This window comes from Globicephala melas, chromosome X (genome assembly GCF_963455315.2).
Source record: "Globicephala melas chromosome X, mGloMel1.2, whole genome shotgun sequence".
Taxonomy (NCBI): Eukaryota; Metazoa; Chordata; class Mammalia; order Artiodactyla; family Delphinidae; genus Globicephala; species Globicephala melas.
This window is the reverse complement of record NC_083335.1, coordinates 121688326-121702323: the sequence shown is the minus strand read 5'-3', so window position 1 is coordinate 121702323 and position 13998 is coordinate 121688326. Positions and strand designations below refer to the sequence as shown.

Sequence of the window (13998 nt, the reverse complement as noted above, 5' to 3'; positions counted from 1 at the left end):
GTAACTTCGTAAAAACACCATTTTCCCTGCCCTTAACTCACCCAGGCTGCTTTCTGTCACTGATTTGTGTTTGTTGTAATGTCCCCACATAGAAATATATTTAGCCAAATAACCACTATCTCTAAAACCAACAAAATGAAGGAATAATCCAACTCCTTGACATCGTTCTTAAGGTTTTTAAAAGTCACCTGAAAATACCTTTGAAGTAATAGAAGCATGACTTTCTGCCTTTTCAAAACACATATAAATGCTTATCTGGAAGCCAGATTTTTCCCTAAAGGATAAAAGGTCTAAGTGTTTCAAGCCTGTTTGTTGTTCATGGATGCCCTGGTCTGTTGAGTGAGACCTGAGTCGGATTGACTCTGATGCATGAATTATCTGTCTTTTGCCTGGAGCGTGGCTCTAATTTTAGTAGACTGCTATAAGGCTGTCAGTATTTCCACATTCCTCTCCTCTTCACGTGTCTGATGACAAGCGCCAGCTCCTTCTTGGCATGAGAAAAGCTGTGAATCTCATGCGCATCAGTGCTGGTGGGTGTACACTACCAGATTTGAAACCCAGCAGCATGGTTCTCTGCCGTGTGCATTGCATTTTGTGTGTGTGTCCAAGCTGTACACTGAGCTACCCAGTGTAGAACCTCACAGTTACAAGTTTCTTGCCGTTATACTATAGGTGATGGAGTCTCCTCAGATTTCCATGTGTTTAGAGGTAGCCTTCCTAAGAGGTCCTATGTGGTTTGATTTCAATCAGTGATACCTGGCATTGCTTTACTATGGGTGGTCCCCACGAAACAACGGGGTCCATCTCTTCCCATCTCCCCACTCAGCCACATCGCAGTAGTAGCTTGAAATCAGCCACAGTGGGAGTAGTGACACCACAGAAACTGGCGAACACTGCAAGTCAGTGTTTTCCCCTGCCCCCTTTGAAGAGTCCTTATTAAACAACTGCTAGCCTTCTACTGTATAAATCTCTGTATGATTAACATATACACACTGCTATATATAAAACAGATAACTAACAAGGACCTACTGTATAGCACAGGGAACTCTAATCAATATTCTTTAATAACCTATAGGGGAAAAGAATCTACAAAAGATACGTATATATATATCTGATTCACTTTGCTGTACACCTGAAACAAACACAACATTGTAAAGCAACTATACTCCAATTTAAAAAAAAGATATTTAATACTGCAGAGATCAACTTCCCAGTAAATAATGGTCATTAACATTAAAAAAATAATAAAAAAATAAATCTCTGACACAGCAAGAATGATTAAGAATAAGGCCGGAAGCAAAAATAGCCTTGCGTGGGAGTAGAGAAGGTCGGGGATTCTGACCAAGACACAAACTGCTGAAGACCTCACTGCTGATGAATGAAATGCCAAGATGTAAAAGGATCAGATTCCCCCGAGTTACCCCAAAGGGCACATCACTCCAGAGGAGAGAAACAGATATTCAGGAGGTGCAGCCTAAGGAGGCCCTCGTGGTAAAAAGGTGCCTCTCAGCAGATCTGGTGCTAAGGTCTTTTCCAGTACTCCTGCTTTTCCTGGAGGTTCACATCATAACTTCACAGCATGCACTCACGCCAGCAGTGCCGTCTCTCTGTGCGTGGACAGTCAGTTATTTTGAATTACACTGATACTGCGCTATGTGGTTTCTGTGTGTTATGCTTATATTTAGTGGATATAGAACTGATTATCATTGACACTTAAAGACCTGCCAGCATCAAGTACTAATTCCTCTGTCTGAATTTCTTTAACCACTACCTTCCTTCTATTTGCTTTTTCCATGCTGTCCATCTAGACTGTCAGTCTTCCTAAAACCAGTTTCTCCTTTACTTCTTAATTCTACTTTATATTCTGTTCTTCCCACATCTACCCATAACGAGCACTCCATTCCTAGTTGAGGCCTTTGCTTTAGAAGGTTTTGCATACACCTGTTACTGTTGGTGTATCTCATGTGCTGGCATTCCTGCGCTCATGGACCTGAATCATTCCAACCATGACCTCTTCTCTGACCCCTATGCATCCCTTTTATAAAGATCCACCTGCACATTCCAGGAAAATCTCCCTATCCTGAGATTTTTAACTCACTCCCATCTCCAAAGTCCCGTTTGCTATGTAAGGTGACATATTTTCAGACTCTGGGGAAAAGGACATGGGCATATTTGTCGCGGGGGTGGGGAGCATTATTCAGACTTCCAAAGAGTGAATTAAAAATAACTAAGACATGCTCTGTCTTCACTCACTTTTCCTGGTTTTATGGACTGAATGTTTGTGTCTCCCTCCCCAAGATTCATATGTTGAAGTCCTAATCCCCAGTAAATGGTATTTGGAGGTGCGACCTTTGGGATTTAATTAGCTTTAAGTCATGAGGGTGGGGTCCCCGTGATGGGATTAGTGTCCTTATAAGAAGAGGAAGAGACCAGAGTGCTTTCTCTCCCTACTACGTGAGGACACAGCAAGAATGCAGCTGTACAAACCAGGAAGAGTGCCTCACTGGGAACTAAACCTGCCCACATGATGATCTTGGACTTCCAGTCTCCAGAACTGTGAAAAACAAATATCTGTTGTTTAAGCCCGCAGTCTGTGGTACTTTGTTATGACAGCCTGAGCTGATGAAGACATCTGACAAGGAGGAGATGTGTTGTGATTGATGATTTTAACTGTGATTTACAGAGTTTTAGAATGTCTGCTCTGATACCCTTGGCAGGTAACTGCTTCCTCAGAGCTCTGCCATGTGTGCCCCCTAATTATGTTTTAAAGATGGGTGTTTAGAAACCAAAGTCTCACAATAATTTTCTACTTCAGACAGGTCCCTTCTGGATGGAACATTTAAATTAAGATCTACATTTCAACAGGAGATTAAAACACTCCCGTTGGTCGTGTCTGGCCAAGCAGAGGTTCAAATGGGTGGATAGAGACGTTGAGATGTCAAAAACTGTCATTTCCCACCATTTGTAGGTTTACCAGATGTAAAAAATTGTATTCTAAAGTCTCCTTAAAATAAAATAGTCCACGACAATTCTGCCAACATGTTACAATAACTGCTGTGTTTCAGATAAAATTTTATTTATGGAAAGAAGATCTGGTTGGAGTGAGGCCAACATTGATAAAAGTATAAAGCTGGCAACATGTCACGGGGTAGTGACCAAATCTCTCTCTCCCAGGAAAAAACGGTTTTTTTTTGAGAAATGCTTAAAATATATTCTGGGAATTTTACGAACGCTGATGTCTTACCAACATTCAATTTACTTACAAAGTCGTGCCCCCGACTCGTTTGGAAAGGCCTTATAGCTGTTTGAAGAGTTGGCCAGTGTCAGGAAGACTGCCAGAGCTTGGCCCTGGATGTCCCAGCAGGGGTCACGGCTCTGTCCTCACCACTCTTATGAAGTAGACGCACACCTGAGGTAGATGAGGAGTAGAATGGACTTGAGAAGAAGGTTCTAGAAACCCAGGTTTTAATCCCAGTCCTGCACCCAACATCTTTCAGGTGTTCCATCCACTCCCACGAAAAAGGTTTTAGAAGGAAGTTTTTCTGGGGGGGATCAGTTTGTCTTGAGAGAGATCAAGTCTTCTGAACTGAGAAAAGGGAGGAGGGATGTTAGAACACCTCCTTTCTCACTCCAAGATGGGACAGTTCTGTAATGGGTGAAAGCATGTTGGACACAGAGTAGGGAGCAGAAGGGAGATATATGGAAAGGGGGTAAAGCACATGGTTCAGGAAAGGTATAAATCTAATGACTTCAGGAGAACACTTCTGTTATGAAGGGAACAAAGTCAGGGCTTTAGAGAGACACGGGCGGCACAGGAAGCGCACTGGAGAGGGAGTGCTCAGGGGGTACAGTTAGGGATGCATCCACAAACACCCAAGGGGACACACACCATCTTCCTGCCCCAGATGAGACACAGAGTTGCCTGCTGGGGCATAGCCAGGAGTAACTGAGCTGAAGAGAGAAGTGAATTCATCAATGTGGGTCCCGTTGAATGGTGCTGTCCAATGGAAATGTAATGCAGGTCATATGTGTAATCTTAAATTTTCTAGTAGCCATACTAAAAAAAAAATTAAATAAAATGGCATTGATTTTATTTTTTTAACTTTTTATTTTATATTGGACTACAGGTGATTAACAATGTTGTGTTAGTTTCAGGTGTACAGCAAAGTGACTCACTTCTATGTATACACGCGTATATTCTTTTTTTTTGCAGTACGCGGGCCTCTCACTGCTGCGGCCTCTCCCACTGCGGAGCACAGGCTCCGGAAGCACAGGCTCAGCGGCCATGGCTCACGGGCCCAGCCGCTCCGCAGCATGTGGGATCCTCCCGGACTGGGGCACGAACCCGTGTGCCCTGCATTGGCAGGCGGACCCCCAACCACTGCGCCACCAGGGAAGCCCGCATCTATTCTTTTTCAAATTCTTTTCCCATTTAGATTGTTACATAATATGGAACAGAGTTCCCTGTGCTGTATAGTAGGTCCTTGTTGGTTATCCTTTTTAAATATAGCAGTGTGGACATGTCAATCCCAAACTCCCAGTCTATCCCTCCCCCCCACACTTTCACCCTGCTAACTGTAAGTTCATTCTCTACATCTGTGAGTCTGTTTCTGTTTTGTAACTAAGTTCAGTTGTATCCTTTTTTTTTTGATTCTGCATATAAGCAATATCATACGATATCTGTCCAGTGGAAATGTAATACAAGTCACATGTGTCATTTTAAATTTTCTAGTAGCCATACTAAAAAAATGTAGGTAAGATGGGTGACAATGATTTTAACAGCATACTTTACTTAACCCAGTGTATCCAAAGTATTATCATCTCCCCACAGGTAATCAGTATTAAAAGTGTATTGAGCAGATATTTCACAGACTTTGAAATCAGTATGCATTTGGTCCTTACAACCCACCTCGGTTCAGACTCACCGCATTTCACATGCTTCACTGCCTCTTGGGATGACTGGCCGCCATATTGGAGAGTGCAGGTCTGGTGAACTTGTTACTATGGCTTGGGTCTCTGCATTTTAAATGTGGCTTCTCTGTCAAATCAAAGCCACAGTCAACGTCCATGAGATCTTGGGGGTATCGTGATCATGCTCCCCCACCCGTTTATCTTACCTGTTTATTGTTGTTGTTATTACTATTTGTGTACACTCTGGATGGGCAAAAGCAGGGTCCTCTTTTGCCAGTCATCCCGCCCCTCTCTCCCAAGTACTCAGCTTCTCTACCTGATGGCGACACAATTTCAAATGGTCTCCTTTCTTCCAGCCTGGTCTCTCCTCTTTATTGCCACACTTAGCTGCTCCTATGAGCTCCATGCACTGGCAGAAATGAGACAAGAAAACATTTGCTGTTGCTTTGGAGGTGATAAATGGCTAAGAGACATCCAGATTTTCCACATGCAGCAGGCTTGGTTCTCTTTTCTCCATCAAAGAGAGAGAAACGGCATCAAGGGATAGGATCATGGGATGTGTCCCAGCAAAAGTGGTCTCAAGGTGGTGTTCCTTCCCCAGAAACTGCCTTCTAAAGGCGCTGAGGTGTCCACAGCTGAGAAGCCAGCCTCCAAGCACTTGTAATTGCACACAGAATGTTCTTCTTGAGATGTATGTGTAGCTGTTTATCACATATGTTGCTCTGGGAAGTTGGGTGCAGGTAAAATAAGAAAGACAGCCATCCTGCTGGAGGAACTGATGGACCCTTGATGTACTCTTGTTTCCTTCACCCACCTCTGACAGATTGAAAACAGTATCTTACAGTACTTATACTTGCTTATTTAATAATTTTATTATTTTAACAAGCATCCCTTCTCTTCTTCAAAATCCATCTTATTCCCTTATTTCTTCTGTGAACTGTCAGTTCATATCCTTTGCCATCTACTGGTTGTCAGTCTTGTAATTATCACTTCCTAGGTTGGGGACTAAGTTCAGCCCTTTGCTTGTGATACGAATGGCAGTGTTGTCTTCCTAGCCTGCCGTTTGGCAATTCAGTGTGGGATACAAAATAATGTATAAAAATAAATGACTTTCACATAGAGAAACAAAAACCAATTAGGAGAACATATGGAAAAACTAACAAAGAAGAATAACTAGAAAACTTTTGAAAAATAGGAACAGTGAGGATGATTAAAAGCCTTTAAAGTAGAATTGTAGTATATTATAAAGTCTCAATGATAAAACATGATGTTGTCAAAAAGACACAGAGGCAGACCAGTGGAACAGATTTGACAGTTCAGATATAGGCCAAAATGCATTTAGGAATTTTGGACGCCAATAGCTAGCACATCAATCAACGGAAACAGATAAATTTGAATAATGTATTGGGATGTTTGGCTAACCACATGGGAAAATTAAAAATGATCTTATGTCCCAGAGCATACACAAGGATAAATTCCAAATAGATCAATGATTTAAATATAAACAATTAAACCATGAAGTGTACTAGAAGGAAGGATGGGAGAATTTATAATCTTGGAGTGAGATGATCTTTCTAACTATGGCAGTATAAATATGTCACCAAAGAAACATAGATTCATCGAAATTTCTGTGTGGTAACAAACACCATTAATGAATCGTATTAAAGTAAGATTTGGTTTTTCCTTTACTAGCGTTTTCTGGTAAGTGTTCCTATGAGATAATTAAATGCACATAGACTAGTCACTGGAAGAGAAAAGAAACATTTCATTCCTGTATTAAAAATACCAAGTGTAAACACCTAGCCATGTCCTGGCCATTATGGTAACCACTAGCTGCATGTGGCCATTTACATTTTCTTTGATTAAAAAACTGTTCCTCACTTACATCTGCTGCATTTAAAGGGCTCAATAGCCACATATGACTAGTGGCTACCATATTGGGTTTTTTTTGGGTTTTTTTTTTTGCGGTACGCGGGCCTCTCACCGTTGTGGCCTCTCCCGTTGCGGAGCACAGGCTCCGGACGCGCAGGCTCAGTGGCCATGGCTCACGGGCCCAGCTGCTCCGCGGCACGTGGGATCTTCCCGGACCGGGGCACGGACCCGTGTCCCCTGCATCAGTAGGCGGACTCTCAACCACTGCGCCACCTGGGAAGCCCCATATTGGCTTTTTTATGATTAGGATTTTTTGTTTTTATTTTTTTATTGAAGTATAGTTGATGTACAATATTATATAAGTTACAGTTGTACAATATAGTGGTTAACAATTTTTAAAGGTTATACTCCATTTATACTTATTGTAGATATTGGCTATATTCCCTGCCATGTACAGTACATCCTTATAGCTTGTTTTATACCTAACAGTTTGTACCTCTTAATTCCTTATCCCTTTATTACCCCTCCCCATTCCCTCTCTCCACTGGTAACCACTGTTTTGTTCTGTGAGTCTGCTTCTTTTTTGTTATATTCTCTGGTTGGTTTTATTTTTTAGATTCCACATATAAGTGATATCATACAGTATTTGTCTTTCTCTGACTTATTTCACTTAGCATAATGCTCTCCAAGTCCAGCTGTATTGCTGCAAATGGCAATATTTCATTCTTTTTTATGGTTGAGTAGTATTCCACTGTGTGTGTGTATGTGCAGGCGTGTATACATTCATCTGTTGGTGGACACTTAAGTTGCTTCCATATCTTGTCTATTGTGAATAATGCTGCTATGAATGTCGGGGTGCATGCATCTTTTCAAATTAGTGTTTTTGGGGCTTCCCTGGTGGTGCAGTGGTTGAGAGTCTGCCTGCCGAACCCGGTCTGGGAAGATCCCACATGCCGCGGAGCGGCTGGACCCGTGAGCCATGGCCGCTGAGCCTGTGTGTCCGGAGCCTGTGCTCCGCAACGGGAGAGGCCACAACAGTGAGAGGCCCGCGTACTGCAAAAAAAAAAAATTATTGTTTTGTTTCTTTCATATTTACATCTAGGAGTGAAATTGCTGGGTCATATGCTATGTCTGTTTTTAGAGTTTTGAGAAACCGCCATACTGTTTTCCATAATGGCTGCACCATTTTACATTCCCACTTACAGTGTACGAGGGTTCCCTTTTCTCCACACCTTCGCCAACATTTGTTATTTTGTGTTCCTTTTGATCATAGCCATTTTGACAGGTATAAGGTGGTATCTCATTGTAATTTTGATTTGCACTTCCCTGATGATCATCTTTTCATGTGCCTGTTGGCCATCTGCAGTTCCTCTTTGGAAAAACGTCTATTCAGTTTTTCTGCCCATTTTAAAATCCGGTTGTTTATTTATTTATTTTTTTGATGATGAGTTGTATGAGGTGTTTATATATGTTGGCTATTAACCCCTTATCAGTCATATCATTTGCAAATCTTTTCTCCCATTCAGTAGGTTGTCTTTTCATTTTGTCATTGTTTTCCTTTGCTGTGCAAAACCTTTTAAGTTTAATTAGGTCCCATTTGTTTATTTTTGCTTTTATTTCCATTATTGTAGGAGACAGATCCAAAAAAATATTGCTGTGACTTATTTCAAAGTGTGTTCTACCTATGTTTTCCTCCAGGAGCTTTATAGTATCTGGTCGACATTTGGGTTAAATCTATTTTGAGTTTATTTTTGTATATAGTGTTCTAGAGTATGTTCTAATTTCATTCTTTACATGTAGGTGTCCCGTTTTCCCAGCACCACTTATTGAAGAGACTGTCTTTACTCTATTGTGTAGTCTTACCTCCTTTGTCATATATTAATTGGCCATAAGTGTGTGGATTTATTCTGGGCTTTCTGTGCTGTTCATTGATCTGTTTCTGTTTTTGTGCCAGTACCATACTGTTTTGATGACTGTAGCTTTGCAGTATAGCCTGAGGTCAGAGAGCTTGATTCCTCCAGCTCTGTTTTTCTTTCTCAAGATTGCTTTGCTGGCTATTTGGGGTCTTTTGTGTTTCCATGTAAATTTTAAAATTATTTGTTCTAGTTTTGTGAAAATTGTAGTGGCTACCATTTTGGGTAGCACTGATGTAGAACATTTCCCTAACTGCAGAAAGTATTATTGGATAGCTCCAGTTATTTGTCCATTCAGTACGTTTTTCTTGAACTATATTCCAAGCTCTGCTCTAGTTGCTGTGGATACAGCAGAAAATAAACCAGAGAGATGCTTGCCCTGGAGAAGCTTAAATATCACATAGTAAGTGCAGGAGCCATATTTAGCATCTGTTTTCTCCATTTTACATCATCTCTGGAGAATCTTGGAATTATCAGTGATGGCTTTCAGAGCAAGCCATGCTATAAAGAAACAACATATCTGGATGGTAAATATTTGAAAAAAGATAATTATCATTAGAAAAATTGCTCAATCCATTTATCTGATAAAACTTTCCAAGAGAACATGTGGTAGGTGAAAACTTCTTGCTTCCTTTTACATTAGTTCCTGTGGTGTGTGTGTGAGATGTACACTCATGCAGGTAAGATTCCTCAGCTCATCACCAGTGTTTTCATTGAGAAAGAAGGGAAGGAACTGAGAAAATACTTGGAGATGGTGAATTGTTACAATGCTTCTTGATATTCATATTGAATTTGACCTTATGACACCTTCCTTTAACCCAAATAAGTGCATAATGATTTAAATACATACAATTATATGCTTTTAGTCAAAGTGCTCGTTTTCGTTTTAAGTTGAATTCAGTTAATCCAAGTGCTTACAAAGTGTTTGTTTTCAATATGTGTGATTATCTGAATTTCACTTTTTCTCTTATGGCCAGTTTTTGTGAACATAAATTAAGTCCTATACAAGTTCCCAGAAAGCCACATTAGTTACTAGTGGGTTAAATGATAAGCCATAGATATTTGGAAGGAAAAGTGTATCTGTCTCATTAAATATGGATATTTGGGTCAATATCAAAGTTTTTTATGTGTCCTGGAAAGTTGTGGAATATTTGTTAAAGCTGAGCAAGTAACATTGTTGAACTAGTCCTTCATATAGTGACATGGATTATTTAAATTGCATACTCAAAATTTTAAAATACATTTTGTAAATTTTTAAAATTATTATTTTCTTTTGACAAACAGTACACGTTACTTTAGAAGGGTGCTGAAAAGAAAAAAAAAAGGCAGAAAACACAATCACTCATGACTCCTGAAGTTCTTAAAATAAGTGCCAAATATTTTTTGGCACATTTCCTTTCAAGTTTCTTTTTTCGATGTTCATTTTCACATAATTAAATACACCGCATCTAAAAGTCTCATTAAATAGAATATAACCTAATGATTGCGATTTCAACTCTTTTCCTTAAAAATCTTCATTGCTTATTTGTTCTCAGAATCAAAGCCATGACTTTTGAATACAGGCAGACCTCATTTTATCGCACTTTGCAGATACTGTGTTTTTTACAAATTGAAGGTTTGTGCTAAGTCAGTCTGCTGGTGCCGTTTGCTCACTTCACGTCTCTGTGCCACATTTTGATAATTCTCGCCATATTTCAAAATTTCTCATCACTTGCATTTGTTATGGTGATACGTGATCCGTGATCTTCGCTCTTACGATTGTAATTGTTCTGGCATTTTTTCAAGCAGTAAAGTATTTTTATATTAAGGTACGTTCATTGTTTTTTTTTTTAGACATAATACTATTACACATTTAATAGACTACAGTCTAGTTTAAACATAACTTTTGTATGCACTGGGAGACCAAAACATTTGTGTGAGTTGCTATATTGAAATATTCCTTTATTGCCCGTGGTCTGGAATCGAACCTGCAATATCTCCGAGGTCTGCCTTTGTATTAAAATTAAGTTAGTAATTTTAGCTACCCTAATCCAGATGAGGACCTAATATTACATATGAATCAGATTTGGAGGCAGCAGGATTCTTTACCTGAGCACTCAGGATACCAGGATACCAGGTCTTCTTTCCTAAGTCTTCCCATTGGACAAACACATGTCAAGGATACCTGGAGATGCCAAGCTCCTTAATCAAAACTTGGATCTTTCTTTGTCATCACACTGAATGGAATCAAATTAGGTGTAGAATACATCTTTATTATTCATTCTTAGTCTTTAGCATATATCCCCAATGTCCCCCTCTGCCTCTGCCCCCTCCCATCAGAAAGTACCTGCCTGCATTATTTTTTATTTGTTTTCTCATCCTGTTTCTACTCAGAAAGGACCACATGTGCTTTTGATTCATTCCATTTAAATATTTGCACGGCTAACCAAGACACTGGGTAGGCATTTTGAAAGACACCAAAGCAAGCAAAAGATAGCCTCCGCAGTCACGGAGTTTAAATCTAGAAGGTGGTAAAAGACATTGCTTTAAAAATAGAGGATGGGATTACCTACCCCCGTCATCTCAGTGTTGCATATCCCAATTAGTATGCATGTTGTCACTAGTTATCATCAATGAAGATGAGGATTTGATTCCCAATAATGAGTAGAATGTTCATGTGAGTTCTATTATGTGTATAATTGACCTCAGGCTGATTAGTATTGTAGCCAATTAATGGCAATATGATATTAATGACTTGGGGCTAAGTGATGGAGAAGCTCAGTCCAAATTAGTGAAAACTGTCGATTTCCAGAATGCTCATTTACGAATTAAGTGTTTGCGAAATATGTCCGCCGTGCTGACGGTAGTGAACAGAACATGCTCCTTTGTATTAAATTAATTATGGTGAGACCCATAGCCTTCCTTTTTTTTTTTCTCACCTGACCTAGGCTAACTAGCTTGGCGACTCTCAGGTAAGTGCAGGAGCCATGTTTAGCATCTGTTTTCTCCATTTTACATCATCTCTGGAGAATCTTGGACCTAATATCAGCCCAGTACCTTGGCTGTCAGGTGATTGAGTCACCACGAAGATCAGCCCTGCCAACGGTACACACGTTCATAGCCCAACAGGCACATTTTCAGGAACTCAAGAAAGTCACCAGTCTCTGTCTTCAGACACAAGCCCTTTCCACAGAAGATACGCATCAAGAAAGAATGATACATATTTTTAAATTTTATTGGAGTCTAGTTGATTGACAGTGTTGCATTCATTTCAGATGTACAGCAAAGTGAATCACTTATACATATACACGTATCCATTCTTTTTCAGGTTCTTTTCCCTGGTGGTTGTTATAGAGTACTGAGTCGAGTTCCCTGTGCTCATTCTGGTGAAGGCAGGATTAGGCACGATTTAGGTTGGCGCTGGCAAGTCTCCCTTTGAAGTGTGTGTCTGTGTGTGTGTGTCTGTCTGTCTGTCTGTCTGTTGGGGGGAGGGACGTGGCATGAGACTAACAGGATTGTAGACCAAGAACACTGTCCTGAGGAATTGGGTTCGGAGCTGGCCAGTCTGTCAGAAGCATGCACATTTGCTTGGTGTATTCGTTCTTTATGGCTGCTCAGATACCTTGACCCTCGCATGATGGCTTAAAATAGCCACAGATTCATTATCTCACTGTTCTGTAGGTTAGAGGTCCAGCATGGTCTCAGTAGGCTCGTAGCAAGGTGTGGGCAAGGCTTCCTTCTTTCCAGAGGCTGTAGGGGAGAATGTGTGTTTTGCCCTTTCCAGTACCTAGAGGCTGCCTGCATTCCTTGACTTGTGGTCCCGTCCTTCATCTTCCAAGCCAGCAACCACAGTTGGAGTCCTCACACTGCACCACTCTGACCTCTTCTGCTTCCCTCTTCCACTCCCCACCCCACCTGCTACCCCGGGCCACCACCCAGCCTGTGGGACCTTAGCTACCCGACCAGGGATTGAAGCCATGCTCGGGCAGTGACAGCGCTGAGTCCTAACCACTGGACCACCAGGGAAGTTCCCTCTTCCACTTTTAAAGACCTTTAGGCTTCTCTTGAGTCCACTTGGATAATCCGGGAGAATCTCCCTATTTTAAGGTCAGCTGATCAGCAATTTTAATTCCATCTGTCACCTAAATTCCCCTCTGTCATGTGAGGGAACACTGTCACAGGTACTGGCATTAATACGTGAGCATCTTTGGAGCCAGGCATTATTCTACCTACCACACGGGAAAACCACAGACCTTGTCTCCATCCATCACCAGAGAAAAATTATTCCTAATACGTTTTATGATAAATAAGGAACTTCTGTTACAGATTTCAAAATTATATTTGGAATATATCCTTTATGGATACTTCTAGATTTCTAATACGGGCCTTAAAATGCTGCCTTTCCACATGAGGTGGCAAGTAAAGTTAATTTTCATACATAAATATATTACTGCTGCTTATAAAGAGGCATTTTAAGGCAAATGATCGAAAAACAATAGAACACCGTGCAGTCAATGCAGTTTCTACCATGAATTTTATCTCTTCAATTTCATTTGCAAATAAAAGTGTCTAAACCATAGACTTAAAAAAATCTCAGGATAAGAGTCACTGATAGAGAGGTTTAATGCAATTTCCTTATTTTAAAGATGAGAAATGTGAAAGGGAAAGATTTCAGGTGACCTGCTAGAAGTTATAAATATAGTTAGTGACACAGGTAGGACCTCATTCTTCTAAATCCAAGTCTAGTTTTATTGCCAGAAATAAAAGCCTGGCCTGCATCTCTGATAATAATCTTCAGTGGCTTTTCATTTAGAGCTATTACAGTTTTTCAAAGTAGAATTATTGGAATTTACAATAACAGGTCTCTGCATTGTTTAACCATAAGAAGCCATCATTTGATGGGCTGTGTTCTAAGTTCAGATTTCAGCTAGCGCTTCATTGATTGTATTCAGCATCTAGCAAGATCGAAGGTGAGGGTACGTCTGGATAGCACTGCATAACCAACACATGCCACTTTCCCAAGAAGATCCTAAAAGACACATTTGGAATTGTGGTAAGAGAGACCCAAATAAACCTGCTGCGCTCCACAGATAACGCTCTCTGTGCTCTTTGACCTGCATTGTGGTTAATTGTACGGAAACATGGGAAGAAAAGAAAGATTTCAGTCTCCATGGAAACCACGCTGTGCGCTATTGTGACCAACTTGAATGTCGAACTTTGAGAAACTGAGGAAAGGGTAAGCAGTTTTAAATGTGTGTTGTTACAGAAACAGAGAAGACCTTGTTACTGCAAGAGATTCTGAAACAAGGTGACGGCACGACAC

At 40.5% G+C, this 13998-nt stretch overlaps 1 long non-coding RNA gene across 2 annotated transcripts in view; it reads left to right on the top strand.

Annotated features, from left to right (window-relative positions):
* Positions 1 to 13998, top strand: part of LOC115842397 (uncharacterized) — a 490939-nt gene that overhangs the window by 423470 nt on the left and 53471 nt on the right. The gene's annotated exons all lie outside the window — the stretch shown is intronic.